Below are 6,411 nucleotides of genomic sequence, written 5' to 3'. Positions count from 1 at the left end.
AGAATCTAAGGGTCCCTGAGTAGGGGGTTGGTGTCGGCAAAATACCTACAAGAAAGAACACAGACAACATGAATGGTGGAAGAGACCACACTTTACTGTGAAACTTGGTGTCTTATATACCACAGGTGATTACATCTTTCTTTTAATGATTACATTGTTTGTAACTTCTTAGGAATCACATGTTTCAGAAAAGATCATTGTTTTCATGGAAGAGAGAACAAAAAATTAAAGACAGGAATGAGGTACAATACAGAAGATCAAAAAACATAATTTATCACTAAAAATACATCAGCGGGGGTCTTATTTTGCGTATATAGTGTAATATTAACTGAAGCTTATGACAAGGCTATTTTTCTTTAAAGGTTTAAATAATAGTCTGTGAGTAAGGTACCTCTAACTAGGGAGGAAGTTTCAATCAGAAAATCTGCCCAATTACTGAAACCACAATCACCAAGAGGTATGAATAATAGGAGAACTAACCCCAGTCTCTGATCCACTTAGGTCAAGCAGTCAAGCGCACACATATTCAAGTAGGGGAAGCAGGGTCCCAATAGGCCACACAGCACTGCACCCCAGTCTCCCAGGACCTTTGTTCTTTTGTCCTGATCCTCATATGGGGGGAGGGCCAACCGTTATCCAGGGTAGCGCCTTCCTAGACAAGGCTAGGGACTTTGCGATTACATACGCTCCCCCCGGAGGCTTTGCCATCACAGTGGAATCACCTCCCCAGGCTTTTAGGCTGGATGGGCCCCAACAGTTCTACCTCTACATAATAAGGATGATACATAAATAAAAGCACTGATTACACTCACCCAAGCCTGGTGGGACTCCATTTAGAGCTAAGCATACACAGAATACTGGCTCAACAGTGCAGGAGAGGCATTATTCTCATCCCCCGCCATATCCTACGTATGTAAAAGCACACAGGACATATACTTTACATGAGTTTACACAAGTGCAATTCACAGCCTGAAATATATGGGAAAAGTAAGAGTTGTCCCTTACTCCATCGAGAACTCTCCTCACATTTGAAGAAAACTGTTCCTCCACAGTAGATTAAAACCCTTCCATGTATTCTCCTTTCCTCCTTTCCTCATGTAAGAGGTCAAAGCCTCTTTCTATAGGGATCACCACGATCTAGCATCTAATGTACAAATGAATGACATATTGATCCTTGTTTAAATCCTAGAAGAATTTCTCAGTATAAAAAATTTTTCCTTTCTCATATTTTTATAATGCACAGAATCTTCTTCCTACCCAGAAACACCTTCTCTCCCAAATCTTCTGAATTATCTAGTCTTGAGTCTGTTACTTAACATTAAGGTTTTTCAAATTTCTTTTAGCTTGTAACTTGATATTTCAGAAGTGTCACTTAAATCAGCCTGAAAATAAAACATCCATGGAGATAAGAAAGAAACAACTTTCCTACCAGACAGAACTACTGGAAAGTTCATCTAGTGAGTAATAATTTATAGAAAGGGTAATTTATTATTTACTGTGCAAGTTGTTGGCACAATTCACAGCATCGTCTCCACTTGAGTAACAAAGGCCAACATATACTACTAAGGATTATCAGGTGGCTTAAGATCCTTTATCACCTTTTTTGTGAGGAAACTAAAGAACTCTACAGTCATTAATCCAGTAATTCTAGTAACACACTTTTGGAGATGAGGGCAAATGTTCTATGCATGAAAGCATTTATTTCTGTAGCTTAAACACAGAGCCTTTATAAGGAAAACCCAACATAAAAGTTAATGTACTGAAGGAAGAAACCTAAATCAAGAACGCAAAAATTAAATCTGTAAGCAAAGAAAGCTATCAGAAATTATTGTTAGGCAAGCCCTGGAAATGTGGGAAATTGTAATTGAGATAAAACAAAAAGAAAGGCCAAGGCCAAAGGCAAATCCAAATCAGAAACCCAGGTAGAAGATCCTAGGACTGTAATTCCCAAACTCTGTGCTCAGGGGCGTGGGACTCTGAAGGGAACTCACAAGGCATCGGTAGATATTTTAAATTTTTGAGAGAAACACAGAAACATTTGTAAGACTTCATATGAATGTCTATGATTAGGCTGTTTGGACTTAATTACTTAATAAATGGAGCTCGGCAATATTTCCAAACAAGAAAGTTTGGGAATCTCTGCCTTTAGGACATAGCAGGGTTCAAAAGACATAGCCTGCCTAGAGTAGAATCAGAAAAGTAGACCAGTGGCACCTGGGTGGCTCAGTCAGTTAAGTGTCCATCTTTGGCTCAGGTCAAGAACTCATACTTCATGAGTTGGAGCCCCGTGGTGGGCCCTATGCTGACAGCTCAGAGCCTGGAGCCTGCTTCAGATTCTGTATCTCCCTCTATGCCCCTCCCCTACTTGTGCTCACACGTGCTCTCTCTCTCTCTCTGAAAAATAAACATGAAAAAAATTTTAACAAAGAAAAGAAAAGTAGATCAATAGTAAAAAGGGTAGTGCTGCAAGCCTCTCATGCCTAGTTATAGGTGGTAGGGCCTTTCACTCCACCCCAGCTCTGAAGAAAGGAACCCTGTGCCCTATTATTCTGAATTTACTGCACGATCCCTCCAAAATCAATGAATCTTGCTTACAAATTAGTGAGACTTACTCTTAGTAACAAAACCAAAACCATAATTTTTCAATGTCAGTTGGGGACCAAATAACTATAAAGTTCCCCAAATATTTGATACGAGAAAGTCTACTAAAATTTAAATACTTCTCTAGTGAAGAAATGAATTAACTTTACATTGAGATTCATTCAACAATAATAGGCCATTATAGACGTTTTAAAATTTATTCTAAATTAGGGGTTGGCAAACTTTTCCCATAAAAGGCCAGATAGTATTTTTAAATATTCTTACCTTTTTTTTTTTAACAACTCTAAAAATGTTAAGAGCCAACTGAAAGCAGTGGGTATGTTCACATTGCTGTTAAGCAATTTCCAGATCTATTACATCTTGCAAAACTGAAACTCTACATGCACTAAAGTAGCGTGATCATTTCCCATTCCCCCTTGTACACCAGTATGCATCGCAGCGCTGGACACCATTAGGGGACAGAAAGGAGGGCTCTGTGGTCAGGGTCAGAAGGTCAAAGTACACACACCAGGGTTTGCAACAACAATATTCACAATAGGCAAAAGGTGGAAACCCAAATGTCCCCGTTGACAGATGAATGGCTGAACAAAATGTGGACTATACATACAGTGGCATACTAGTCAGCCTTAAAATGAAAAGATATTCTGATAGCTGCTACAAGAATGGACTTGAAAAATCTTTATGCTAGGTGAAATACACCAGGTGTAAAAAGGAGAAATATTGTATGAATCCACCTACATGAAGTACCTAGAATAAATTCAAATAGACAGAAAGTAGGATAGGGACTACCAGGAACTGGGGGAAAAGGGAAATAGGGACTTAGATACAAAGTTTCAGTTTGGGATGACAAAAAATTCCAGATATGGATAGTAGTGATGGTTTCACAACAAGATGAATGTACTTTATGCACTGAACTGTACACTTAAAATGGTAAAATAGTAAATTTTATGTTATTTTGCCACAATATAAGAAAATGTAAAAATAGTTCTTAGTTTCATGAGCCAAATGGAAATAGATTGCAGACCATAATTGGGTTGCAGACCATAGTTCGCTCTGAATCACAAGACCCACTAAACAAAATGCACAAAATGACATGAAATATTTAGAAGTTTTTTCGAAGTCATTGTAATTCATTTTTATTTCAACATGAACATGTTAAACATATTTTCACATTTAATATATTTGTTACACTTAACAAATTATAAGTGTAACCAGTAAATGTTTGAGAGAAGTCTCTTTAAGATGAGGTCCACTGATGCAACCTTGGGGCACCTGCGTGGCTCAGTCAGTTAAGTGTCCAACTCTTGATTTCAGCTTAGCATGATCTCACAGTTAGTGAGATGGAGCCCAGAGTTGGGCTCTGGCTGACGGCGTAGAGCCTGCTTGTGATTTTCTCTCTCCCCTTCTCTCTCTGCCCCTCCCCCACTTGCACTTGCTCTCTCTCTCTCAAAATAAATAAATAAACATTTGAGGAAAAGAAAAAGACAAATATAAAGATATACAGACATATACATAGAAATCTGGTAATACATGTAATAAGTAAGTACAGCTTTACCTGTTATAGATGTAGGGGGGTAAAATGGAGATAGAAATAAACCATAGTGTCTTCAACAAAGCTTAAAATGTAGCCTGAACAATGTGGTAGGTAAAGCTGTAACTTAATGGGCCAAAATACTCAGTTTCAAAGTTCAGATTTTAAAGTTTGATATTACAGCTTGCTCCACTTGTATTTTCTTCCCCATTCATTTGGTACGTAGTAGACCATTTTCCCTCCTATTTGGGGAAGAAGAGAAAATGACACATTATAAAATCAAGCATAATGTAAAGACCTGCTCATATCCTTTCCCTACACTTGCAACTTTTAAATCTAACACTCACTTAACTCTTTCATTGGCTAGCATAATCTAATTCTGAAGGCAACATACTCCCAAGAAAGGAAACCCTAGACACCATATCCAGGCTTAAAGTCACCTCTAGGCAAAAAAATAACTCTAAGCAAGAAGCCTAAGCCTTTTCCCAATAGAGAGAGACATGGAGACAAGAGACATGGGTTCAGTTATGTACTCACTGGAACAGATGCATATCACCCGAAACAGAGAAGTAAAACAAGCATTTTTATTATGTTTATAGATTCTTTTTAAGACTTTAGCTTTATTGTTTTTTTCAGAGCAGTTTTAGATTTAAAACAAAATTGAGAGAAAGGTACAGAGAATTCCTATATAACCCCTTTTCCCTCCACACGTGCAGAGCCTCCCCATGATCAGTATTGTCCACCAGAAGGGTACATTTTTTTAACCAAGGATGAATCTACATTGGCACATCAAAATCACCCCACATCCACAGTTACCTTGGGGTTCGCTGTTGGTATTACAGATTCTATGGATTTGGACAAAAGCAAAATGACATACATTCCATTCATTAATATATAGAGTATTTTCGCTGCTCTAAAAATCCTCTATACTCTGCCTATTCATCTCTCCCTTGTCTCCATCTGGCAACCACAGACTTTTTTTACTATCTCCATAGTTTCTTTTCCAGAGTGTCACATAGCAGGAATCATAGTGTGTAGCCTTTTCAGATTGGCTTCTTTCACTTAGTAGCATTCATTTAAGGTTCCTCCATGTCTTTTCATAGCGTGATAACTCAATTCCTTTTAGTGTTAAATAATATTTCATTGTCTGAATGTACCTCTGTGTATTAATTCTTTTACTTAATGAAGGACATCTTGGTTACTTCTAAGTTTTGGCAATTATGTGTAAAAGTGCTATAAACATCAATGTGCAGGGTTCTGTGTGGATGTAAGGTTTCACCTCCTTTGGGTAAATAATAAGGAGTGCTATTGCAGGATCACATGGTAAGAGTATATTCCATTTTATAAGAAACTTCCAAACTATCTTCCAAAGTGGCTGTCCCATTTTGCATTCCCATTAGCAATGTATGAGAATTCCTTTTGCTTTACATCTTCACTAGCATTTGGTGGTATTAGTGTTTTCGATTTAGGCCATTCTAAGAGGTGTGTAGTGGTGAAGTCATTTTTTTTTTCACTTTGCATTTCCTTGATGGCATATGATGTGGAGCATCTTTGTATATACTTATTTGACATCTGTATATCTTCTTTGGTGAGGTCTGTAAAGGTATTTGGCCCATTTTTTAAATGAATTTTTGTTTTCTTATTGTTGAGTTTTAACAGCTCTTTAAACATTTTGGATAACGGTCCCTTATCAGATATATTCTTTGCAAATATTTCTCCCAGTCTGTGTCTTGTTTTCCATTCTTTTAAAATGTAGATTCTTCAGATCAGGAATTAGGACAAGACAGAGCAGGAATGGCTCACTTTGGTCCACAGGTCTAGGTCCTCAGCTGGGAAGACGGAAAAGGCTGAAGGGTAACTAAATGGCTGAGAGCTGGGATCCGCTTCTCCATTCTCATATCTGGTGCCTAGGCTAACTGGAGGGCTGGGCTCAGCTGTGACTATCAGAGTACATTCAAGAGGTCTCCCTATTGCTCTGGACTTTTCACAGCACACGGGTCTCAGGTAGTCAGCCTTCGTAATTACATAATGGCTGAGAGCTGCAAAAGCAAGGATTTCAACAGACCAGATGGAGTTGCATGGCCTTTTATGACCTAGCCTCTGAAGTCACATATGGTGACTATGATCACTATCTCTATTTTCTATTGTATAAATCAACCATAAGCCAATCCAGATTTAAGAATATCTTTTCATGGGAAGAACATCAAAGAATTGTATCCATATTTTAAAACAACCAAGGACATATTATATAGAGAGATATGGAGACACATGCCAGAGGG

The sequence above is a fragment of the Suricata suricatta genome, chromosome 1 (assembly GCF_006229205.1).
Source record: "Suricata suricatta isolate VVHF042 chromosome 1, meerkat_22Aug2017_6uvM2_HiC, whole genome shotgun sequence".
In the NCBI taxonomy this organism is placed as follows: Eukaryota; Metazoa; Chordata; class Mammalia; order Carnivora; family Herpestidae; genus Suricata; species Suricata suricatta.
Note: the sequence above shows the minus strand (reverse complement) of the source record.